At 53.4% G+C, this 26136-nt stretch overlaps 2 protein-coding genes across 6 annotated transcripts in view; one reads left to right on the top strand and one right to left on the bottom strand.

Moving 5' to 3' along the window:
- LINGO1 (leucine rich repeat and Ig domain containing 1) overlaps positions 1 to 26136 on the top strand; it is a 202191-nt gene that overhangs the window by 37202 nt on the left and 138853 nt on the right. The window contains exon 1 of one of the 5 annotated variants that reach the window (XM_050799969.1): positions 15851 to 15868. The exons of the other annotated variants lie outside the window; for them this stretch is intronic. The gene's annotated coding sequence lies outside the window, so the exon portion shown is untranslated. Of the gene's footprint in view, positions 1 to 15850; positions 15869 to 26136 lie in introns of those variants that run through there. 5 annotated transcript variants of the gene reach the window in all.
- Positions 1 to 26136, bottom strand: part of CRABP1 (cellular retinoic acid binding protein 1) — a 658055-nt gene that overhangs the window by 580061 nt on the left and 51858 nt on the right. The window lies entirely within an intron of this gene.

Below are 26136 nucleotides of genomic sequence, written 5' to 3'. Positions count from 1 at the left end.
CTCCTTCTGAGGCACCACGTGCAGTGACTGGGGGGCCTCCCACCCCCAAGCCTTCTAAGGAGCCTTTAGATTCAGGGACTCTTGGCCTGCTTCTGAAATCCTCTAGGGCACTTCTAATTTTCTTAAAGCAAATTAATTTTAATCCACTTTAATTAAACATGTCTTATGAAAATGTATATTTATTTATAGAGCTTCTCACTGCATTCCTGATCACTGCTGCCATTCAGAGCCCAGCTCAGATCCCCGCTTCCAAGCAGCCTCCTTAGGCGTGGGAGCTGGGTGAGAGGGAGGCTTTTGCACATTGATTCCTGGCTGGCTCCAGCCTGGCTGAGTTACCTTTGCTGGAGGCAGAAGGGGAAAACTGGAATCCAGTGCTCAGGAGCCAGAAATTCCAGCCCCCTACCCATGCCTTCAGGGAACCGCCTGGACTTGATGCAACATGCAAAGTTCCATCAATCTGGGGACTGCCCCTGTGCTCCTCAACAGAGAAATTAAATCCCAAAGAAATCACTGAGGGTTTGTGGGCTGGTTGAAGGATGGGCCTTGGCCTCAGGTCTGCGGTGTCCGAGGTACATTCAGCCCAGGCTTGTCTTCTCTGCTATGACAGCCCAAAACCTTATCTCCTCCAGAAAGCTCTCCTTGACTTCTTCATCTATCTTAGTCCACTTGGGCTGCAACAACAGCATACCATAGACTTGGGGGCTTGAACCAGAAAGCATGTTTTCCCACAGTTCTGGAGGCTGGGAGTCTGAGATCAGGGTGCTGGCATGGTCAGATCAGAGGGAGAGCTCTCTTCCTGGCTTGCCTCACGTGTGTCCTTTTTGCTGTGTCCTCACATGGTAGGGGTAGGGGGAAGAGAGCAAGTGTTATGTGGTGCCTCTTCTTATAAGGACACTAATCTTCTCAGACTGGGGCTCCATCCTCATGACCTCATTTAACCTTAATTACTTACTTACTCCAAATACAGTCTCATTGGGGGTTAGGACCTGGACGTATAAATTTGCCAGGACAGAGTTTAGTCCATAGTGCCACCCCTGCACTCCTGTCCCCTGGCTATATTGTATCCACACAGGCTGGCATTGTGTTGCAAACTATTTGGTTTAATATTCCCCAAGGTCTCCTCCCAGCACAGGCCTGGGCATACTAGACACTCCATAATGACACTGTAGCTTTAACTGCTTCCCAGGTGAGGCTGCACTTGGGGGCATTTCCAACCCCTTACCTTGGCGCATGATAGGTGGGCCCCGTACCCCACCTCTCCCCATGCCTAGGCTGCTGCGTGTTGGCCATCTGAGTGGGGAGCCTCCAGACCCACACGCCTGCCATGTTCTTCCTTTCAGTGGCCCACCATTGCCCATGGGGAGAAGCTCAACCCCCCTGGCCTGCTCTCCAAGGCCCTCAAATACTTCCTGCCCAGCCCACTGGCCTCACTTCTTGTACCCTCCCCTGTGTCAAGAACACATCCTACTCTTGTTCCTGGTGTTCATACCAGCCGTTCCACCTGCCAGCTGCGAAGCTGTCTTTTCCAGCCAGTGAACTCCTACTTATCCTGTAAAGCCCTCCTCAGCATGGCTGTCCCCAGCCCCGTGGGCTGAGTTGATCTCTCCCTCCTCTGAGCTCCTGTGGCACTCTGGGCTTCCCCATCACTGTGTGTAATACCCTGGATGGTCCTTGTCAGGGGCAGTGTCTGGCTCACCACTGGGTTCCAGTATCCCCCTGGTGCTGGCTCCATGCTAGCCTACAGGGTGAATGGATGGGTGAATAGTTATTGAACACCTACTAGTCCAGGCACCGTTTTAGGATCTGGGAGGCTGTCCTCATGGAGCTTGCTTTCCAGTAGGGCGGGGTCCGCAACCCCTGGGGACCGGCCCTGTTAGGAACTGGGCCGCACAGCAGGAGATGAGCAGTGGTGAGCGAATGAAGCTTCATCTGTCCTTACAGCCACTCCCCATCGCTTGCATTACGGCCTGAGCCCTGCCCCCATCAGATCAGTGGAGGCTTTAGATTTTCATAGGAGCAAGAACCCTATTGTGAACTGCGCATGCAAGGGATCTAGGTTGCACTCTCCTTATGAGAATCTAATGCCTGATGATCTGTGACTATCTCCCGTCACCCCCAGATGGGACCGTCTAGTTGCAGGAAAACAAGCTCAGGACTCCCGCTGAGTCTACATTATGGTGAGTTGTATAATTATTTCATTATATATGACAATGTAATAATAATAGAAATCAAGTGCACAGTAAATGTAATGCACTTGAATCATCCCAAAACCATCTCCCCAACCCTGGGCTGTGGAAAAATTGTCTTCCACGAAACTGGTCCCTGGTGCCAAAAAGGTTGGGGACTGCTGTAGTAGGGGAGACATATTAAACAACATAAATAAGCAAATAAGGGTGTTGAGCAGGTAGCTGGGGCAGGCAAAGCGGTGGCTTTCAATGATATCCAGGCCCACATCCCTGGAACCTGTGAAATCTACCTTACATGGAAAATGACTTTGCAGATGTGATGGTCAAGTATCTTCAGCTGGGGAGATGATTCTGGATCGTCTGGGTGGGCCCTGAATGCACTCACTAGTGTCCACATAAGAGGGAGGCAGAGGGAGATTTGACTGCAGGGGAGGAGAAGGCCATGCGACCACAGAGGCAGATTGGAGCGATGCAGCTACAAGCCAAGTGATGCCCGTGGTCACCAGAAGCTGGAAGAGGCCAGGAACGGATACGCCCCTGGAGTCTATGGCAGGAGCCAGTCCGCCCAACACTTTGGTTTGGCCGTGAAACAGATTTTGGACTTCTAGCCTCTAGAATTGTGAAACTTCCTTCCGAAGTGCTATGTCAACAATGAAGGTTGTCTCTGCAGTGTGGGCCCTGGGAAGGGGCTGAGATTTGCCTAGATGGTGGGAATGCCCCACCTGGCCAGGCTGGTAGTGGCTCTAAGCAAAGTCTTTAGAACCAGGCTCTGGGTCCAGCCTGCCTGGCTTTGAATCCTGCTTCTCCACCTAGAAGTTGGGTGACCTTGGCTGTGCCTCATTGTCGTGTCTGTAAAACGAGTGTATTAGCAGTGCTGACCTCATGGGGTCTAGTGAGGCTTACATTAGTGAAAATATGTACAACGCTTAGAATGTGTCAGCTCTTAACCCTCTGGCCTTGAGGGCCGAGGCTGTGGTACAAGGAGCTTTGCAGTCCAAAGATCTGGGTTCAAATCCCAGATTGCCTCAAGCCGGGTATGGGACCTTGGACAAGAGGCTTGTTTTCTTCTGCATAACACCAGCCCCCTGCACAGCCATGGAGGACATGGTGGCTGATATGCAAAGGGCCTGTCATATTGGGCCCCCAAAGTTGAGGGCTCAGCCAGAGTCAGCTCCCTTCCTTCCTGCTAAAGCCCCAAGACAGGTGACCTGGCCCCCAGACCACCTCCACCGTGAGCAGATTCTGTCTTAAGGCTTGCAGGGCATGAGGGAATCCATGGTGGAGGGGGTGCTGGGAGGGCCCTGGGCATGGCAGGGAGGGTGGCCAGGGCAGTCAGAGTGATGCCTTAATGCGCCCAAACAGCTGTGGCTGTGCGTTCGTGGTTGCGGTGACCTCAGGAACAGCAATGTACTCAGGCCCCATTAGAATCTGCAGGGAAGACGTGGTAATATTTACAGCCCAAATCTCCGTCCCCATAAAGGTAGGCAGGGGGAGGAGCTGGGAGGGGGAGGGAGGGGCTGGGCTTTTGGATAATGTCATAAACAGAGACTGTCTCCCTGGAAACAGCCGTGGTGGTGGCGGCCACAGGCTGACAGATGTGCACGCTGTAATATGGGTCCATGGAGGCGGTGACGAGGACATTGAGAGGGATGGATGGGCTGTAACTCACCAGGCCTGGGGCTCAGAGACATTAGGTTGTGCTAATGAGGGCATGGGGGGATGCTGACGGAGGGACGAAGGCCCGGAGCTGGGTGTGTGTGGGGCAGTGGGATGGCCACTGCTGTGTGGAGTTTGGGGAGACCCTCCAGCCTCTGGCTTATGGCCCAGGGCCAACCTCAGACAGGCCACACTGGCTGGGAGATATTTTCAGTTAGGAAACTAACTCTTCAGCCGTGTTGGACTGGGTCTAGAAAGGCACAGACAGACAGAGGAGGGCTGAAGAGCCTCGGCTCAGGCATGGGAGGCTGTATGACAAGGAGCAATGAGTGTGATATGAAGCAGGGGATGGCCCAGTCACGCCTGCTGTGCACAACCCTGTCAAGAGCTGGGTGTGGTGAGCCCACACTACCAGAGCTGCTGGGGCCAAGGCTTTCCCTAAGTTGTCTCATTTCAGAGAGAGGGAGGAGCTGGCTGGCCTTCAGCCACCCAGCCAGTTGATGCTCCACTCTGGGTCCCACTTAGGCCCACAGGGACACTAACAGGAGGTGGCAGGCAGGAGGGACTGGCACCTGCAAACTAGGTAATGGTAGACTCAGGGGCTGCACTTGCTGTCTAGGAATGTCTAAGGGCCTGGAACCCTTGCCCCAAACTTGGGTCTGCAGTGGGCACCCACTGCTGCAGGGCAGAGCCAGGTCCAGGGTGGAACTCAGTCAGAGCTGCAGATGGACGGGCTGCCTTGGGTGGAGGTGAGCTTGCTGTCATCAAGTGGGGGCTTGAAGGCCATGGCCAAGGAGACTGGAGAGGGAGTTCTTGGTGGAGAAAGGGACGGATTGGAGGCCTGTCCCTCTGCCCCGAGGTGCTGCCATCCCCAGTTCCCTGCAATAGGATGAGCCATGTCTGAGCATCAGGCCTGTGGCTCTGCCGCCCTCACAACATGCCCCGGCTCCAGGCGATGGGAGGCGTGGGTTCCAATCCCAGCCGGGTTCCGACTTGCTGTGTGAATTTAGCTGGACCTCTTGGCCTCTCCGGGGCAGGATGCAGGAGCACTGAGGCTGTGAAGGTGCAGGCCTTTGGAGGGGGAACACTGGGCACTGAGGCTGGGTGCCAAGTCCAGCTCCTTTTGGGCACTCTTCTCTGTAGGTGGATAGAAATCCAGGAGTATCCACTGATGACCTCGTGACAAGGGTCAGGACCCAGTATGGGGTCAGGAGGCTTCTTTTCATCTCCTTCTGCTGCATGGCCATCAACCCTGTTAGCCTGCCACTCTCATTACTGACATCACCACCCTGGACCCCAAACTGGGTGGGCTGATGGGCTCTGTGTGGTGGGTGGGCTGAGCCGCTGGGCTCATGCCCTGCTGGGGATCAGGCACCCGGGATTGTGTGTGTGTGTTCACTGAGTGTGGGCAGCCTTGCTTGATCCTACGGGGCAGCCCGTGGAGTTCCTGTGGGGTTCCCGGTGGGGTTGGAGAGGGCTCCTGTAGGATGCCCCGCTGCCTGTGGTGTCTAGGGGCTGGGAGTGGAATTGGTGGGGGCTGCTCCTCAATTCTGAGGTGGAATCTGATTGAAAGGTGTTTGAGGAGAGATGGGCCCTGGAAGAGGTGGGCGGAGGGCTGAGGGCTGTTGGCAGAGTCTGGCCGGGGACCAAGTGGGCATCTGGCAGTCAGGCGAGGCCGGTGCCAGCTGTTTCATGTGAATGAAGACCCCCATTCCCCTGCTCACCTGTGGATCTGAGTTAGCTTCCTCCCTGCACACTCACCACCCTCTAGGCTGTGCCCCCACATCCGAGAGAGGTGTAGAGCTCACCCATTCTCCCTGTGGAGGGCATCGACAGTCCCACGGCATCCCCAGAGCCTCCCCAGAGCCTCCGTCCTCAGGGGCTGTGCAGCCAAGGAGGGCAGCAGGTGGGTAGGGGTTCCCCATGTGGGGTCTTGCAACTGCTGCTCCCCTCCAGGAACTCCTGACCCATGTCCCCTTTGGAACCATGGAGGTGTAGGGCTGAGGAGAGATGTTGTTTGTGAGGACCAGCAGGAGCCTGAGGGGGTGTTCTCAGGACTTAAGGGAGAGAGTGGGGGGCCAGAGACCCCTGAGTAGGTAGGACAGACAGAGAAGGCCGCTGCTCCTTGGGAAGGTCCCCAGGCTGAGGGCTTTGGAGGAGAAGCTTTGCCCTAGGCAGGGCCTCTGGGAGCTGGCTGGCCCCAGAGTGAGTTTCCAGGGCTGTTAAGTCAGAAAGAGGTTGTATGCTTAAAATCTTCGCTGCCCAGGCCGTGTGACCCCAGGCAAGTGCCTTTGAGGCTGTGTATCAGTGCCAGGCAACCTTGGTCAGCTTCTGTCTCCAGGGTCGCTTGTGCTGAGAGGTGCCTGGGCTGGAGTCATGCCTGCCTTACTGTGTGGAGAGGAAGCTGGGGCTGGACTCCCGGGCTGGGAGGGATGGGCTTCCAGGGTGGTGGAGGGGCACAGGCAGCCAGGCATGATTTGGCCTGCATTGGTTCCAATCTCACCTACTAGCTGTCACCTAACTTCACTGCGACCAGCCTCATCATCTGTAAAGTCGAGATTCTGCCAACATCAGGGGCTGCTGTGTCAAGGTCAAGTGAGTCATTTCACTCAAGCCTGGCACACAGTGGGTGTTCATTCATGCTGGCCACATTGTTATAACGCTGGAATTGAAATTGCTCAGATCTCCTGGCAACTCCTTTCCCCCATAGCCTGCTGCAACATGCCAAAGCCTCCCAGGAGTCCCATGGATCTTCAGCAGTCACATGGTCCAGACTCCCATTGCTCAGATGTGGAGACTGAGGCCTTATAGGATAGGGCTATGGCAGGGACCTGGGCTCTGGGGCATCCATTTTGGCAGCCTCTTCTCTGGCCTTTCCACAGCCACCTTCTCTTCCCTTCATGAGCCTATTCTCTGTTGCCATGGGGGCACCCGCCTTGGCCTTGGCTGTTGACCATGTGTCACCCAAGAGCAGATGCCCATAGACCAGGTGAACCTGAGTGGGTAGTAGGCTGAGGGATGGTAGGAGGGGAGGGAGAGACTGAAGCCCACTCCCCTGCCCCCTAGTCCCCAGAGCTGAAGCTGGTTTCTGCTCATTAGCACCTTAACGAACCATGCTAAGGCGCTCCCCCTGAGCCTGCTCCCAGACAGATAATTATGGTGATGTTTTTGGCTGCTGGGGGCAGGCAGCTGGAGGTGGGGGGAAGGAGGGCTTTTCTGGCTTTATTACTGTCCACAGGGATTTTCAAACTTACCCACTCTCGCCTCATTTGGAGAAGGAAAAAAATGTGTTAATGGACCTTTTCCTACAGCTGAGAAGGACAATTTATGATAGAGGTGACAAATGTCATTTTAATGAGAGGCAGATTCCGCTTTATTTTAAACCATAGACCCCCACCCCAGCCCCCAGCTGAGTCTGTGGATTTGGGGCGTTGACAGCGGAAGCCAAGGTGTCAGGTTGGCAGGGCCTGGCCGACTGCTCAGGGAGCAGTCAGAATTCCCACCCTCAGAGCCGCAGCATCTGCCTGCTCACACGCTGCACTCCTGCACACTCGGGATGACAGTGCTTGCGCCCTCCACCTACAGATGAGGAAACCGAGGTTACGGGAAGTTAAAAGACTTGCCCCAAATTGCCCTGGAATTTTAAGGGTTGGTGGGTGAGATTGGAACCCAGGCTGTTTGACACCAAACTCCATACTCAGCATTTCATCTCACTGCCTGACCCTGGTGGGGGACTGTCCACCCAGGTCACTCTCAGGGACAGGGAGAGGGAGGTCAGGTTAGATAAGCCAGGTAGAGTCTACCAGCCCTGACTAGCCCTGGCCCTGGAGCACCTGTGGCTGCACTGGCCCAGGAGGAGGCCCAAGGTTCCTCTTTCTGTATGGAGAGTGCTGCTTGAATGGCGTTTGCTGCGGGCCTGGAGGTGGGGTGCACAGTGGAGATGGGTGTCCCATCTTCCCTGCAGCCTCTAAATCAGAGGTGGTCCCTCCAAGGAGTCTACCAGACGTGGGAGCTGGGCTGGAGAGGGGATGGCCCAACTTCTGAATGAGGAAAAACTCAGGGCCATTGAGGGCGGGCGACCTCGGGGCCTGCCAGGACCAGAGTCAGGAAGGGGAGCAGGTATCCTGTACACAGGCATGCAGAGCTGAGCCCAGGCCTGCCCCTTCCCTAGTTGCTGCCCCTGTGGAGTCGCCCACAACACCCCGTCGACATGCAGGCAGCAGGTGACCATGGCTTCTGGAGTTCCCGGAGTCCCATTCCTTCCTGGGCCCCACCCCAGCCTCCTGGCCTAGCGTCCAGGGGTCTGCTCCTCCTCAGGTGTCCCCATGAGCACTGACTTATCTACAGAACTTGGTGGGGGTCTTGGAGGCCAGGACAAGGTTGGAGGCTTCCTTTCCATGATCTGAGAACTTGCCGTGGAGAATCGTAGGACTGGGGATTCAGTGGCTCTCAGACCCTTGGTTTTCTTGGTCGGAGGAGTCTATTGCAGACTCTTGCCCTGACCTGGGATAGTGTGAAGCATGGGGACACTAGACTGTGGGGTCAGTGTCCGGCAGCTCCACGTCAGTGTGCTGGAGTCAGAGCCCAGCCCTGGCCCTCATCACTGGGGACCTTGGGCAAGTCTCGTTCCCTCATCAGGAAAATGGGTTAATAATGCCATGTCCTACTAGAGTTGGGAAAGGTGTGGATGTGATGCTGTAATGATATTGCATGTGTAGTCAGTGCTCAAAAGTGGTTGCAGATATAAAATTCCCAGGATCATGATATCTTAGAATCCCAGATGTTTGGAGGTCCAGGGGGAGGTCGGGAGGGAACTTACGAGTTCAACTCTCCCCGGAAAAGGGCTTCTCCTCCCCCAGGTCTGTGATGCTGTCATCCCATCTCTGTTTGACCCCTCCTCTCTCTGACCCTGCCTCACTTTGAGGTGCTGGTGCGTGGAGAGGTGCTGTGTCAGAGGTGGGGTTCAGCTTTCTGAGTGATTTGAGCCCCGAGAAGGGTCCCAGTCACTACTTAGGGTCCTGAAGATGGGGACTAGCTCACTGCTTCCGCGCCCACTTCCCTGACTGGCCTAGGCAGGAGGCCGGGTAGGCTGTGGGTATCTGGGTGCTCTCTCTGGTCCTGGATAGCAGCCTGCCAGGCCAGGCTGGGAGTTCCCTTCTCCTTGTCCCCGGCCCTGGCCAGTCTAGGGCTTAGGAGGGGCCCGTTGATCCCTGCTGAAGTGAGGAGGACACATTATGTCCTGAAGGGTCCCTGGATCTGGAGTTGGGCTTGGATTTAAGCCCTCCCTTCCTGGAGTGAGGCTTGGGTGACTTTCTTAAGATGTCAGAGCCTCAGTCTCCACATCTTTTTTTTTTTTTTTTTGAGACAGAGTCTTGCTTTGTCACCCAGGCTGGAGTGCAATGGCATGATCTCTGCTCACTGCAACCTCCACCTCCCAGGTTCAAGCGATTCTCCTGTCTCAGCCTCCCTAGTAGCTAGGATTACAGGCATGTGCCACCATGCCTGACTGATTTTGTATTTTTAATAGAGACGGGATTTCTCCATGTTGACCAGGCTAGTCTCAAACTCCTGATCTCAGGTGTTCCGCCTGCCTCAGCCTCCCAAAGTGTTGGGATTACAGGCTTGAGCCACCGCGCCCAGCCAGTTGCCACATCTTTAAGTGGTAGCAACAATCCACTCCTCTGGGCAGTGGTGAGGATTCAACTAGATCCAGTCAGTAGAGCCCCACCCAGTGCCTAGTACTTAGTAGGGTCTCTCCTGGGAAAGAAGGCATTGTGTTCAGAGCCTGCTGCTCTGGAGTGAGCCTGGGAACACCACAGGGTCCCCTGCTCTAGCCGAGGGCACTAAGGCTTGTTTGCTTCCTGGGACTCAGGCCCCAAGTTATGTCTTTCCATCCCAGGGACCCCCATCTCAGGTGGGCCCGGGAAGAAGAGTTCCCCAGGACAGCATATTTGGCCCCAGGTCCTGGCCCACCATTTACTGCAGTGTTTCTGTGGACAAGTCACGGAACCACTCTGAGTCTCAGTTTCTTCACCTGAAAATGGGGCAGATCAGGTCTCAGAATTGCACAGGCGCATGTGTGCTGCACACGTAGGACACGGCAGGTCTTTGTGAGACCAGGAGGGCTTGCTGATGGCTGCTCTTTCAGGTCCTGCCTCCCCGGCTCCTCTTCCAGGGAATGTGTCTGCCCATGGGGGGGGGGTGGGGGCACGAGGCGAGTAGATAAACAGCCATCCAGCACTGTTGGGTGGGGACCCTGTCACCCAGGGGTGGGTGGGGGCTGAGGTGCTTGGCGGTCTTCCCCCAGCCTCTCTCCATGGCAATCCCCCTGCCTCCATCCTTGCCTCCAGTTGGCTTTGACATTGCCCAACCCAACCTGGGGTATGGCTGGATATGGGGAAAGCCAGACCCTGATAGCTCCTCCCATGGGAACGTGCCTTCTCACCCGCTGGCTGACCCTGGCCACTCCATCAGCCATCAGATCTCCCAGGGCACGTCCAAGGTGTGTGAGTGAGAGGCAAGAAAGGGCCCAGTCACAGGGGAGGCTGGCAGGGGACTTTGGTGGGACTTGAAGAGAATTAATGTGGGTAGATAAAAGAAGGCAGGTGGCCCTGCCAGAGGTAGGGATGGGACGAGTGGGGTTTTCTTCCTCTCTTTGAGCTCCTGGCAAATTTCTGCTCATCCAAGCCTCAGCCTTGGCACAGCTCCGCTGGAGGCCTTTGCTGCCTTGAGGCAGTCAATGGGGGCTTCCCACCCTGGGCCCCACCCTGTCATGGGTAGCCTCTTTTGTGGCTCTGTGGCCCTGAGCCTGGCCTGGTGCTGGCTGCGGCCAGGGTCTGGAGCAGGGAGGCCAGAGACTCAGGTAAGGGTTGCACACCAGGGCCCATAAATTGTCCCTGACAGCAGGGGGAGCCATTGAAGGGTCCTGGGCAGTGGAGGCTGGGATGACAGCAGGGTTCTATGGAGGGGACAGGGCAGAAGGCCCTGCAGTGACGGGGCTGCAGTGGGCTGAGAGAAACCCCAGGCAGGGGGACCTGTGGCCACACCCCTGCCGCCCCGCAAGGCTGCAGTGCCTCATCTGCTCTGAATGGGGGATGAATTCAGGGTGTAGATTACCCTGGCGAGTGGGCATCGATTTCCATTAAAAGGCTGGGTTGTGAATTTTTCTCTCCTGCCATCCTCTGACAGGCCTAGGGCTTGGCTGCGGAGAAGGGTGGGGAGCAAAGGAGGGGAAGAGACACAGAGCCGGGGTGGGGGTAGGGACACGCATGAGCCTCTCTCCCCCGTATATTCCTTTCCTCCCTCCTCCAAGTCCAGACACACGGGTCCCTGTCACTGTCCCAGCCTGCACCCCAGTGTCCCTGTGAGTAAACCAGGGCTCCCCTCTCACAGACCTGGTTCTCTTCCTTCGTGGCTGTCTTCACAATTTGTATTTATTGCTTTATTTGCTTAATGTGGGGACAGAGGCTGTGGCCACCTTATTCGTAGTCTTGTCCCCAGTGCCTGGGATGGAGGAGGCACTCAAAAAATATTTGTTACATGCAAGACAGAAAGAAAAGTTCAGCAGGCTTCTGACTGGGGCAGACTCCCACCTTCAGGAGACACCAACCAGGAAGCAGAGGACGAGGAAGCTGAGGGCCTCCTGTCTGCCCAGGGGACCCTGCATCTGGCCCTTTTATGGGAAGGGAGGGGAGGGGCCTAGATGTTCCCTGGGAACCCTGCAGGGGTGGAGGCAGGGGCTGCTGGGAGCTGGGGTCCTGGTGGATGGGTGTACACAGGACACCGAACATTTGCAGGTTAGGGCAGGAAAGTAGGAGCCAGGGGTGGCCCCACAGAGGGGAGGGGAGCCGCTGTGTTGTTTTGTCACAAACCCACCGTCCTCTGTCCTTCCCTGGGCCGTTTGCTACTCCTCTGGAGCAACCTCTTCCAACAATTTTCATGGATTGTTTGAGTGTTTACTTCCCTACTTCTAAATAACTGGCTTATTTGCTGCTTTTTGGTTTTCCTTTTTCAGGCATTAACTATTGACTTTTACTATATAAGCTGAGGATTTAGCTTCCACCCCACTCACTCACATTTTTGATTGGCTGAGCTATGTAATGTACTCTGATTACTTTTCGTTTCTTGACAACTCGGTTTTCCCCAGAGTTAATGACTGTCTTTTTAGGGCGGTGGAGGGAGGCTTTTTGAAAATCGCTACTTCAGTTCCCAACTTTCCCCAGTTGAGTACAACTCTTCTCAACTTAATACATGAAAGCCTCTACCAATGTTATCTTCTTGAAGAAATTCTCATCCTGAGCCTCTGAACTGCTCTGATTTGGCTTATTTTGTGCAGCAGACATGCGGGATCCACATCTCCATGACTCTGGGGATTCCTCTCACCACTCTTGAACTGACCCTCTTGCTCCCTGGACTCCACGTCTTCCTCTTGGTTTACACTCTGATTTTGTGAAGCACACCCTCTAATAGCTTCCAGAAAAGTTCCTGGGAGGTACATTTTTGAGACCTTGCATATCTGAAAACTTCTTCATTCTTTCCTGAATCCTGATGTCTAACTGGGTGTAAAATTCCGGATGGAGATCTTTTTTTCACCCAGAGTTTTAAAGGGGCCCCTCTCTTTAAAGTCATTGTTTACAGTGCTGGTGTTAAGAAATCACGGTTGCTCTGACATTTGATTCTTTGCATGCTACTGGGAATTTTTCTTTCTGGAAGCTTCTAGAAACTTGTTCCCCATGTTCTGATAATTCACTATGTGCTCTGTCTTGATGAGGGTCTGCGTTTTCAAATTGGAAATTCATGTTTTTCGCTCTGGAAACATTTTTGAATTGCTCCTTTCATGTTTCCTAACCTCTGTGTTTTTCTCTTATTTTCTGGAACCCCAGTTAACCAGACATTGTGCTTCCTGGAGGAAACTCTGGCTTCCTTATCTTTTCCCTCCTTCATCACTTTAAAAAAAAATCTTTCTGCTCCTGTTTCTAGGAGATCTCAATTTTATCAGTCTGTCCTTCCAATGGATTTTTAAAAATTCTGCTTTATCAATATTACATTTCAAAGTTTCTCTTTTATTTGGTAAATATTCTTGTGTTAGTCCATTCTCACATTGCTTTGAAGAATATCTGAGACTGGGTAATTTATAAAGGAAAGAGGTTTAATCGACTGGCAGTTCTGCATTGCTGGGAAGGCCTCAGGAAACTTACAATCATGGTGGAAGGCAACCTTCTTCACAAGGCGGCAGGACAGAGTGAGTTCATGCAGGGGAAATGCCAGATGCTTATAAAAACATCAGATCTCATGAAGACTCACTCACTTCATGAAGGGGGAACCATCCTCATGATCCAATTACCTCTACCTGATCCTGCCTTTGACACGTGGAGATTATGGGGATTACAATTCGAGATGAGATTTTGATGGGGACACAGAGCCAAATCATATCAATTCTCTTTAAAATATATTGCTCTCAGTTCTTATTCATGGATATCATATTTTGGTTTTTTTGTGGAAAATAAGGATAGTTTTTTTTTAAGTTTCCTTCTGTCTGCATTGCCCGTTTCTTTTCTTTTCTCTCTCTCTCTGTTTTTTTTTTTGAGATAAAGTCTCCTTCTGTCACCCAGGCTGGAGTGCAGTGGTGCAGTCATAGCTCATTGCAGCCTCTGTCTCCCAAGCTGAGGTGATCCTCCTGCCTTAGCCTCTGGAGTAGCTGGGACTACAGGCGCACGCCAGCATGCATGGCCACTTGTTTTTTTCACATTGCACTTTTGTTTCTGTTGATGCTCAGTGGGTTGTTCCTTTTTAGGAGTGGGGTGCTAAAGGCTGGTATCCCTTGTGCAGGGGTGGGCCTGTCAACCATGGCTGCCCCGTGGCTGATCTTCCTGGGCCAGTTCACAGGGAAGGCCTGATGGCAGCGTCTCCTAGAAGGACTCTGATTCTCCTGGAGTGAGTGGAAGAGGAAGGCTGGGATCTGGACCTCAAATTCAGCATACAAACTCAACTACTCCTTTGGTTTTCAGTATGGGTCCCCACTTTCCACCCAGGCTGGTGCCTTCCAGGCCAGAGACCTTCAGTTTGATCCTCTCCACTGGAAAAAACTCACTACCAGTCTTCCCTGGGCAGAGGTAGAGAGGGAGCTCCTTGGGGTCTGTCTGCTTCTTATACAGACTTCCAAGCAGTCCTTCATTCCTGTGTCCAGGGGTGCCTGGTGCCACCAGCTCCTGAGCCTGGATTCTACCAGTTTATAGGAGAGGGGCTTAGGACTCTGCTTTCACAGTTCTGGTTTTTCTTTTCTTTCTTTTTTTTTTTTTTTTTTTGAGACACAGCTGGAATGCAGTGGCACGGTCTCGGCTCATTGCAGCCCCGACCTCCTGGGTTCAAGCGATTCTCATGCCTCAGCCTCCAGAGTAACTAGGATTACAAGTGTGCACCGCCACGGCTGGCTAATTTTTGTATTTTTAGTAGAGGCGGGGTTTCGCCATGTTGGCTAGGCTGGTCTCCAACTCCTGACCTCAAGTGATCTGCATGCCTCGGCCTCCAAAAGTGCTGGGATTACAGTTGTGAGCCACCACTCCAGGCCTGCCTTCCCAGTTGTGCCAAACACACCACCATTCATCCATCTGCTCTCTAACTTTCAAAACCATGTTGCTGTTTCCTCTTCTTTCATTCTTGGTCCTTGTGGATTTATGCACAGAAAGGATTCTTCACTGTTGTGATGGGGTTTTGGAAGGAAGTGGAGGTAAATGCAATGCATGCCTTCAATCTGCCGTGGTTCCTCTGCACATCCACATGGATGTCCTTTCCTGCTGGTGGATATCTACAGCATTCCCCCTTTTCATTCTTACAAACATGGCTGCCGTGAGCATTGTGGACATCCCCCTTGTGCATGTGGGAGACTCTTGGAGTGGGACTGCTCTGTGGTTAGGATACATGCATCTTCAGGTTCACCAGATAAAGTCAAATTGTTCCTTCCAATGCTTGCAGCACCTTCCATGGCCAACAGCAACATATGAGAAGCTGGTGTTGCTCCAGCTATGCTTGGCACTCTCTGGCTTTTTAGCTGTCCACCAACTTAATGAGCGAAGGATTGTGGCATTTCTCGGAACTCTGCTGAGCTTCGGCAAGCCTTGTCATGTGTTTATTGGCCCTTCATCGTTCCTCTTCTGCCAGTTGCCTGTTCCTATTCTTTGCCTTTTAAAAAAAAGTGGGTGATTTGTCTTTTTCTTATTGATTTGCAGAATTCTTTATATAGCCTGGAAACAGTTTTTTGTCAGCTATCTATGCTGCAGGTATATTCTTCTGGTCCGTCTGTGGCTTGTCTTTTCCCGTTGTAATGTCTTTTGTTGAATGGATGATTTAAATGGTAACAAAGTCAAATTTCTCACCTTTATGGCTTATGCTTTTTATTACTTTTTGGGGATGAGTATTTTTAAGGCTCTTGATGTATATTGCTAAATTATCACTGAGAAAAGTTGTCCTAATTTGCCCTTGGAAGGGGCAGAGAGATGTCGGGCATCCCAGGTGCACATATGGTGGGTACGAACGCAGATGGAGTGGGGATCAGGAGTGGGATAATTAATGAACAACTCAAATGCATACAGTGCACAAGGCTTCAAAGTGCTGTCGAGGAAAATGCGTTACTTGATCTTTGACACCCTCCTGAAAGGCCCTTTTCTTTGTTCTCCTTTGGAGAACTGAGGCCTCCCGCCACGGTCACAGGTGACTTTGATTCAAGCTCAGTTCCAGCCGAGGTGGCTGGGCTGGGAGTTGAGGAGGCTCGGGGGAGGGTGGTTAATTAATGTCCAGCGGCCACCTTTTCCCATGGTAGGAGTTCCGTGTTTTTGCTGGCAATGGAGTGTTTGTGCCTCCTGGGGAAGTGGGAGGGGCTTTGGGGTCACAGACCCCTGGGTGCTGCCTCTTACCAGCTCCGGGCCCTCAGGCAGGCTCCGGACCTCCCTGAGCCTATCTTCTCCTGGATAGAAAGGGAATGACGCAGATGCAGCCCTTGGGGAGCTGGAGGGCTGAGTTAGATAATGCAGGTAAGAGTTCCTGAAGCCAGAAAGGTGCTCTCAGGTGGAAGAGCTGTTCCCCTAGGAGAGCTATGGGGGAAGGGTGGGCACCCGGGAGAACGGCAGAGGAGTGGGCTGCATGGGAACACATTCGAGGGTCAGTCAGTGGGGGGCGGGCAAAGCCTGCAGTGGTGGGGGCGGGGGGTGTCCAGTGCTCTTCATTTCCTTGTAAAAGGTCCTTTTGGAGAAACTGACCTTGGTCCAGTGACTGGGGAGAGGGGGATGGGTGAGGGCTGGGGGAGGTGCTGAGTCTGCGGAGTCGGGGGGCGGGGGACCATCCCCATCCCCGGCCTCTTCTTCCTTGTATCCCTGTCCCTCCTCCTCTCCAGGCCCCAGGCTGGCCTTCTACCTCCTGGCACACCCAGGCCTGAGGGGTTAATTTTGAGGTGCCTGAGCGAGCCTGCCTTGGCAGTATGTAAATCCATACACTTTCATAAACTGCTTAATTAGGCGAATGTTAATGAGACGTTAATTACTGTTGTGCCCGCCGATCCCACAGAAACGGGGATTATGTTTCTCTTCAAACATCCCGTCTTAATTATAACTTGTGCTTAATTCTGCATCTTCCACCAGCCGGGCGAGGGTGGGGTGGGCACCTCCCTTTCTCAGCAGTTCTCTGATGGCTTCTCATTTTTGGTCTTCCATTCGTTCCTCAGACATCTAGTAAGCACCTACTATGTGCCAGGCACAGTCCAGGAGCTGGTGCTGGGGTGACAGAGGGCAATCAGCCCCAGTCCCTTAGGGAGCTCCCTGCCCTGTAGGGAGGTGGATTTGTAAGTATATATTGCAGCGAAGGCCCAGGGAAGAGGTGTGAGGGGCTGCTTGGCAGGCATGGGTGGTCCCAAAGAGGAAGTGGTTTGTCTCTTCAGGTGATGGGTCAGGGAAGGCTTCATGGAGGAGGTGACCTGTGGACTGAGTGTTGAAAGTGGAAGAGTATTCACCAGATACGTAGGAGGTTGAGAGTTCGGGTGGAGGGTGGTCCTGCTTGGCCAAAGACCTGGTGTTCAAAGCCTCAACCCCCATGTGCTTTCCCTCTCTAATCCAGATCTCTTAGCCTTGAAGCCCAGGAGTTTAGGGGGCTCCTCAGAGAGCCTTGGCTCTGCCCAGGGCCACCAAGTGGCCTTGGGCAGGTATCTGCTCCTCTCAGGGCCTCACTCCATCTTACTCTGAGGGCCTGGCTAGGAATTGATATGGGTCTTTGGTCTCAATCCAGGGAAGAGGGTGGTCAGGGTAGGCTTCCTGGAGGAGGCCTCTCCACAGCCTGCTCCTCTGGAGCTATGAGACTCTGTATTTTGCTCTTGCATTTGAGTCTCTGAGCGTAGCACACACATGTGCTTGGTGTGTGCCATGGCCCCACCCTCCAGGCCAGACCACCATAGCCAGGGGACTAAAAGACTGGCCTGCACACACTGTCCTCATGCCACGGCTTCTACCCACCCCTTGGTCCACTCTGCCTTCACCCAGCAAGGACTGCTTAATGCTGCCTCTGCCTCTCCTTGTTCTCTTTCACCCTCAAGTACCAGGAAGCCTCCGGCTGAATTAAGGGTGAATTCAACCTCCAGGGTGAATTAAGGGCTGAATCATCAAACTCGAGGTCACAAAAGACCCAAGAGGGCATTAAGCCCCATTTTAGAGATGGGAGACATGGGGCCAGAGGGGGTCAGGGCCTGGCGTGGAGTTGCATGTCACATGCAAGCCTCACTCCATCACTCATGTCCACTCCACAGATGGGAATACTGAGGTTCAACGAGGCTATGTGCCAGGGAGGGAGGCTCCAGGGGCTGGGCGTCTGGCAGGGCCTCAGTGAGCTCCTTTGGATCATCTCTTCTGATGCCATTCCCTTGGAGAGGGGACCCTTGCAAATGGGCTACAGACACCTGGTGAGGGGACTCCACTCCATGTCCCTGAAGCTGAGAAGCTGCCTTGGCTCCCCAGCCCTTGGGGCCCTTTCTTCTGCAACTCCTGTTGGATCTCTCCTTTGAGCACTTAGTTATGGTGGGAGATGACTTACCTGGAATGTCCTGTACCTGACTTGTACCAGGTTAATGGCATTTGTATTTCTAGGCATCTGAAGTCAAAGGAGCACAATCACAGAGAAAAAGCCCTTTAGCCCATTACGTGTATTTGAACAATTACAACTCAGCCCTTTAAATTGGTTATTATGTCCCCAAATATGAAAACAAAGAATGTCTGGCCCAGCTCCTGCGCCATCAGCAAGACTGTGAGGACAGCCTTTCGTTGCAAGTGGTCCTGTGCCTGTAGACTGGGCTGCTGTGGCCTTGTTCCTTATAATTTGCATTGTGTTCACAATTTGGTGGTGGGTCCCTGTATTGCCCCACCCAATACACTGGAGCAAATTTTTGGTTTAATAGAATAGTGTGAATTAAAAATGGATACTTGGGCCAGGCGCAGTGGCTCACTCCTGTAATCGCAGCACTTTGGGAGGCAGGTGGATCACTTGAGCTCAGCAGTTCAAGACTAGCCTGGGCAGCATGGCAAAACCCCACCTCTATTAAAAATAAAAAAAATAATAAAAAATAAAAATTAGACATGGTTGCATGCACCTGTAGTCTCAGCTTCTCGGGAGGCTAAGGTGAAAGAATCATCTGATCCCGGGAGGCAAAGGTTGCAGTGAGCTGAGGTCATGCCACTGCACTCCAGCCTGTGTGACAGAGTGAGACCCTGTCTCAAAGAAAAAAAAAAAGATACTTATTAACAATCATAACAAAATAAAGCTTTTTAGCAAATTTCTGTGGTTTCTATGTTTCTGGCTGTATTCCCAGTTTGGGCCCAGTGGTGAGTCCTATTACCCTCACCTCCTTTCCAAGCACCCAGGATATACTCACTTATTCCTCCTCCTGTGTCCCAATTCCTCCAGCTCTAGGCAGGACACAGGGGAGAATTAGATATTTGGAACCTCAGAACTGGAGGCTGGCTCCCAGTGAGCAGCTAGCCTGTGGGTCTCAAACTCAGATGCCCCACGGGCCAGGCAAAGGGGCTAGAAATGAGCAAAGCAGGTTGATAAGGACTGTGGAGAACTGGAGGGCCACCCATCAGCCCCAGCTGATTGCTACCATGTGGAAATAAATGCAGGCCTTGTGTGGCCAGATTCAACTTTTCCAAGAGAAACCAGAAATCCAGATTTCTATGTAATTTGCAAAAGTTGGCAACTGATTCTAATCTTTTAAAAAACCACTGAGCTCAAGGCCAAACAAAACATTCCGCTGCTCAGTTTGTAACCCCTGTTTCTGGTTCAGCCCCTGCGTTTGCAGACAGGGACTGAAACCTGGTGGGGCTGGGGCATGGGACCCTGGACACCCTTAGTGGCTGGGCTCACTCCAGAGGCCCCGTGGTCTTCCACCTTGAGCCTCTCCATATTCAGCCTGGGCTGTTAGATGTTCCCCTCCCCTCCCCACCCCAACCCCAGCAGGCACCCCGCTACCTTCCCCATGGAGGAGGGAGTCATCAGGTGTGTGGAATGACAACCAGAAACACGGCTGCTGCAGGGAAACAGGCATGAGTCACTGCCGCGCTGTCTTTTAAGGAGGGAAAAAAAGCTGCCTCCTTAGAATTGTCACCCAGGCCCACTCTGAGAGGCAGTGAGTGAGGCTCTGAGACCTGGCAGTTTATTTCCGGGCCACATCCCCTCTGGGGTGAGCCCTGGCTGGCACCAGGTGAGCAGTAGTGCCCTGGTTATAGGTGTGGCTCAGATGCCAGGCTCCCCACGGCTGTAGGGCAGAGTGCTCAGTGTGTTTGTTCAGTTATGACTTTAAAAAATAACACAGGGACTCTTTTATTAAAACGGCTGTATTACCAATCAACACGTTTTAATAGGACACTCAATTAGAGCAAGATTTACAGAGAGGTAGACGCCCTCATGTAAACTATCACCTTTCTCCCCAGTCGCCAGCTCCAGTGCATCACTGTCTAATGTGGTCTCCTTTCTCAGCTGGGCGTGAGACGATGACTTTTTTCAGCTCCCCTGCACCTCTGAAGTTAGGGAAAGGGGCATTGAGGAGAAGGTGATGCTTGCTGAGCACCTGTGGTTGCCGGGTACTGGTCCTGGTGCTTCGATATACAACCTCACTTACTGTTGACAGCCACCTTGTGAGGTCGGTGTAATTGGCTCCATTTTTTCAGGTGGGGAAACTGAGCCTCTGAGAGAAACTTGCCCGCAGCTTGCTGCCTCAGGCCCACTTGGACCGAGTTGGCTCTGACAGTTGCGGAGTTAGCAGGCTTTGCGGTCCCTGGCCTCCCTCCCAGCTGCCCTCCAGCCTTCATTCTGGGCAGAACTTTCCAGTCCACACCTCTCCTCCATGCCAGTTCACTCTCAGGCCCAAGGGTGCTGGGGGCTGCAGGAGGCTTGTAACCTCAAGTCAGAGGCCAGTGAAGGAAGGGGGAAGCTCTATGTGCAAGGTAGTGTGTGGGTCTGTGTGTGCGTGTGCATGCGTGGCTGCACACACATGGGCATTTAATCTGGATAGGTCACATGTCCATCAGCTGGGTGCCTGCTACTTACTTGCCTGCCCTGCTGTTAAGTGCTTTTCAGGTCTTCAGAGAAGGCCCTGATTTTATTCCTTACTCAGGGAGGGTGGGGTGGTTTGGTCTCAGGTGCTCCCTCTGTTAGGGGCCTGGTGGGCTCCCTATGGGCTGAGTGGAGTGGACCCCACCCTGGAACACCTCAGATAGGCCCAGGCTGAAGTGGGGATAGCACTGGGGAGATTCCGGACCTCACCCAACTATTTCCCTCCTCCCTTTCTGGCATCCCCCTCCCTGACAATGGTGATCCTCTCATTGCCATAGTTCTTCCTCTGTGCCAAGCATGGTATGAGGGGCTTTTCACAGATGGTGGCCCCATCTGATCCTCCCAAGATCCCCATATAGTAGGCAGTCTCATCGTTTTTCAGATGAGGAAACTGAGGCACAGAGCGGGTAAGCAGCTTGCCAGCGTCACAGAGTAAATGGCAAAGCAGGGATTTGAGCCCAGGCATCTCACTCCAGAGAAGGTGCTCATCAAGAATATGAGGTGTGGCTGTCCTCCTGGCCCAAACTCCAGCTTCACCTCCACCGCGAAGCACACCCTGACTGCCCCTGCTGGCTCTGAACTGCCCCAGGTGCAGTGAGAGGTCAAGTGAGCTTAGCTTTGAAAGCTGGAGAGCAGGGGACAGCATCTAGTTTTCTCCATCTGCAGACAAGGAAACGGAAGCCTGCAGATGGGGAATGCCCGCCTTGGGGTGCGCAGTCAGTGAGGGGTGAAGCCATCTGGCTTCCAGTCCAGTGCTCTTTCTTCTGCACCAACCTCCAGTCCAGTGCTCTTTCTTCTGTACCTACTTATTGCATTGATTTTATTTCAGAGACAGGCCCAGATGCGTGGTCGGGAATAGACCAGAGGAGAGCCCGGCTAAGACCCCTTTTCCTCTCCTTTGCCTCTAACCCTCAAACCATGCAGACTTGCACATTTTCAACCTCCCTCCCATCCGTCACCTTCCCACCATTAAAACAAAAGAATTGGGAGGCGAGGGAGGGGCGAGCCATTGACTTAAATGTTTAAATTAGCCTCGCTTCGCTGAAAGCTGGGTGTCAGGATAAATCCATTCCTACAGTGTCATATATATTTTCCTGAGTGGGAAGTTGGTGAATAAATGAGTGTTCTTCATATATTATTATGGCCTGACACAGCCGAGGCAGGGAAAGGCGACCCACGGTGATTAACAAGCAGGTCTGGGCTAATGAGCCAGAGGTTGGGCTCCTTATGGGGGGCCTGTGCCTGGCGCCTGGGCCAGGGCTGGGGACTGAGCCCCTGTTCTGGGGCATTCCAGCCAACTCTTGCTTAAGCTAGGAGGCCTATGGTGCCTTACCTTCTCCTCCTCCTCTTCCATCTGTCCCTTAGGGCAACTCCCTGCCCCTGCTGGCTCTATTTGCCCTGTCCCCACACCCTGTCTCCTCTTATCTGGGGACTTGAAGTGACATCTCTGTGGCTCACGGTCCATGGAGGAAATAGAATCTTGCAAGGAAAAAACCATGAGACCTTGACATCTACGTGGTGTTAATATTATTAGATTAAAAGACACCTTGACTTGGTTTTCACAGTATTCCCATCGACCAGTGAAGGAACTGAGGCACAAAGATGGAAAGTAATCCCTGTGAGCCTGTGGGGGCCCAGCCTCCGCCTCTGTGGTGCTCCCACAGCCACCTCAGTATTGCCGTGGCTGAGTGGATCCCCGTATGATGCTGGAGTCAACCCCTGTACATGGTCAGTGCCTGACAAGCCCAGCCCTGGCCACTCTTGTTCTAGGGGCTCAGATACTCCGTCCTGTCAGACCGGAGCTTGGGCCCCTTCGGCAGACTGCCCAAGAAAACCCGTCTCAAAGACATCAAAGTCTCAAATGTCAAACCAAGACGATCCCTGAGGAGCTGGAGAGGGAGGAGGTGGGGGAGGTGGCCCTTGAATCAGGGACACTGACACTGGTGGGGAGGGGAAGGCAGGGTGGCTTGACCAAGGAGCGGGGCAGTAGGGCCCCCAGCATCTAACCTTACCCAAGGACTGTGGGATCCTTCCCAGGCTTGGGCTTCATTTCCCATTGCCCCTCTCCCTCCCCTAGACTGTAGGGCTGAAGGTATGGGTGGGGAAACCTGCACAGCAGAGGTGGGGGCCCTTCCCCAGGGCTGAGCTCCAAGGTGTCCCTGAGGGATGAGTGTGAGAACATGGGTAAGTCTGTGTGCAAGGTGGTGCACGTTAGCATTGGGGGGCCGTGGAGTACGGGGTGCACATACGTGGGGACATTCAGCACACTCTAGGGAGGTGGAGTGGGTGGCGTGGGGGTTCAGGGTCATTACCCTGAGCACGTTCTCATAAAGTGACACCTTTGCAATTGTCTTTCAAGTTAGCATGTTGATGTTCTTAACACTGCGATGAAAATGTGCAGAAGTAATTGAAAGCCAGACAGTTAGACGCCAGATGCAGGAAAATGGTCACGTTCACTCCCTCACCAACCAGGGCTGCTGAGCCTGGGCTCCCACCTCCGGCTTGGCCCTCTTTGATGGTATGTGTATGTATGTTTATGGTACCTTGTGTGCAGGAATGTGTATGTGTGTTTGTGTGTGTGTGTGTGTGTCTGTCATTGTATGTCAGTATATTGTGAAACTCTGTATGAACACGTGTGAGTGTGTGTGTGTGTGTGTCTGTCATTGTATGTCAGTATATTGTGAAACTCTGTATGAACACGTGTGAGTGTGTGTCACTGTGTGTTTTGTTGTGTATATGTCTGAGAATGCATGCTTGATTGTGTCATTCCCCTGTGTGTGGACATGTTTTTGACTGTGGGTATCAAAATGTCCGAGCTTTTTTGGGTCTAGTCTTCCTTGTGGACCTTAATGAGAGTTATGGGCTCCATAACTGTAAAGCATTGTCCTCGTGTGGTGGGTCATTTGCTGCGATCACACGAGGAAGGATGCAGAGATCAGGACCCTACAGTGAAGAAAGTGGGCTGGGTGGGGCAGGGTCTAGCCTGGGCCTGCCTGGCCCTTCTGCGTGTACCTGGGCCCACGCCCTCCCTGTCACTGAGGCTCTCTAGCCTGTCCAGCCCTGCCCTATCCTGGCCCCAACACCCTGGCCATCCCACCAACTTCCCACCAGCAAGCCTTTGCTGAGTCACACTGTCCAGACAGGATGGGGAGGAGACCCTGCTCCCACCGAGGAGTCATGATGAGGAAGAATTTGGGAGCTGTTAAATGTTAAACCACATTGGGCTGGATCAGGCTTTAGAAGATTGAAAGGGAATTTAGCTTTGCTGAGGGCAGGAAGGAGGAAACATCCAGGGCAGATGTGTGGCATCAGGAAGGAGTGGGGAGTGTGGCAGAGATAGGGAGGCAGCCAGGTGGGGTGGGGCCACTGACAAAGGCAAGGAGCTGGAGAGGTGGCTGCAGAATGCCCGGCACATAGTAGGTGCCCAGGAAATATCTGAAATGCAGCTGGGGGTCCCATTATGGGGTTTTTCTTGTGACCTTCGGAAGATGTTAACCAGAAGGTATAACTGTAACATAACCAATGATAGCAACTCTATTTCCTAAGCCCCTACAGTGCAGGCAACACTGTGCCTGCCACCCTACACACATTATCCCAGTGTATTATTTCATTTTACAGATAAAGAAATGGAGGGTCAGGAAGGTAGTGACCTCCTCAAGGTGACAGCACAAATCAATGTTGGTCCTAGGATTCAATTCCAGGTCTGATGCCAACGCCTGTGCTGCTGCCCCTCCATGCCTCAGTTTCCTCATTTCTACCATGAGGGCCTGGAAGAGAGGACTTCATATTTGGCTTGCTTTGGGGCTGGAGCCTGTTGACCCCAGAGTTCCCTCTGCTGAGTAAGACTTTGTGCTGGGCCTGGGGAGCTTCCTCCTTCCCATCAGATCCCTAGGGCCAGCTCCTTTCCCCTAGGCCAGTGTGGAGCCAGGCCTGGAATGGGCAGGAGCAGAGGACCGAGAGCCATTTGGAGGGAGGGGCGTTGCTGCACTCCTGACGGGAACTGAGTGGGGACCTGGCTGTGCTCCAGTCTGGTCCTAGAAGGAGGGCCTTGGCCTCAAGGGAGTTGTGCATCCATCTGTGGCTTGGTCTCCTTCCCTACAGATGTGGCTGGCAGAGGGAGAAGCCATACCTTTTGTGTGCACAGCCCCCAGATAAGTCAAAAAGTGTCTTACCTGCATTGCCTGCCTCAAGCTTCCCAACAGCCTTGGGAGCTGGAGACCACCAGGCCCCATCTTATAGGCAAAGACACTGAGTTTCATGGAAGCTTGTGAATTTCCCAGGGTCCTCAGTGACTGAGGGCAGAGAAGGGCTAGGCCATCTTCTGCCTACTGGACCTACCCTCACCATGGCCCTCTGACAGGCCAGGCCAGGGACGCTGCACTGTGGGAGCACAAAGGACAGCTCTGACTTCTGAGGAGGTTGCCAGAGGCAGGGCCTGGGGCTGGAGGGGCCACTTTGCAGGCTCTTCCTTCTCAGAGCCCCAGCCCTAGAACCCCCAGCACAGCCTAGGCTGGGACTGCCACCCGCGGCACACTCCAGAGGCAGCTGTGTTGAGCTGGGTGGAGCGTCCTGTCGCCCTGTCCCCGGGAGGCGGGTGTGCCTAATGAATTAATTAATGTTGGCAAAGCACTTGGGATCTTGGGCTGAAAGGTGCTCAATACATGCAAATCAGAGTGATTGTTATTATCCATAATTATGGAGTTTCTGCCGGAGAAATTATTCAGAAGCGGACGGTGGCTGGGCCAGCACAGGGCCCTGCCAAGATCTGCTCTTCAAGAATAGGGGAATCTGTCTTCCTTCCTTCCCTTCCTCTCCTCCCTCCCTCCCTCCCTCCCTCCCTCCCTTCTTTCCTTCTCCCCCCTCTTCCCTCCACACTTCTTGCCTTCCCCTTCCCCCCTCACTCCCTCTCTTCCTCCTTTCTTCTTTTCCTTCCCTTCTTCCCTCTTTTCCATCCTCTCTCTCTTCCTCCCTCCCTCTCCCTTCCTCCCCACTTTTTCCCTTCCTCCTTTTCCCTTTTGCCCCTTTTCTTCCCCCTTGCCCTTCTTCTCTCCCTTTCCCTCGTCCCTCCCTGCTCCCACTCCCTCTCCTAGTTCTGGGCCTGTTTCCTGCTTTTCCGCAACAAATGCCTTCTTTGTCTCGTCTCTCATGAAGACAGGCACCTGGCAAGGTTTGGAGAAGGAGGAGATGGGGCAGTAGCTTCTCACCCATGGGGGAAGGATCCAGAAGCAGAGCCTCACTTTTTTCCTCTGTTAAATGGGTGCATAAGGGGTGCCCTGCCTCTTTGGGTGAGTGGCAGTGCCCAGGAGGGCACTCTCTGGGTTGCAAGCTTCACGTCTGCAAGGCTCTGCCATATGTTGTTTAGATAAACATTGTGTGTGTGTTTCTGTGTGCACACTTGGTGTGTGTGTGCCTCCAGCCCCCTCCTCCCTCAGACCATGTTCTCAAATGGCTTTGTGTCTTTGGCTGTTGGTTCCCTGATGGCTGAGGCTGACCCTCCTCCACCAGACTGAGCGAGCGAGCGGTCCCATGCTGACAGTCCTTGGCAGTGCCCAGAAACAGCAATCCAAATAAACTCTCTCAGCTGCACCCTACTTCCCTCCCCCTACCCCCAGTCCTCTGTCTCCATGGTGATGTTCATCTTTTGTGCCCACCAGCCCCAGGGAGGGCTGCTCCCAGATTCAGCACCACGAACAGCGCCTGGCTCAGCCAGGCC

Source organism: Macaca thibetana, chromosome 7 (genome assembly GCF_024542745.1).
Source record: "Macaca thibetana thibetana isolate TM-01 chromosome 7, ASM2454274v1, whole genome shotgun sequence".
Classification (NCBI taxonomy): domain Eukaryota; kingdom Metazoa; phylum Chordata; class Mammalia; order Primates; family Cercopithecidae; genus Macaca; species Macaca thibetana.
Note: the sequence above shows the minus strand (reverse complement) of the source record. Positions and strands in the feature narration are given on the sequence as shown.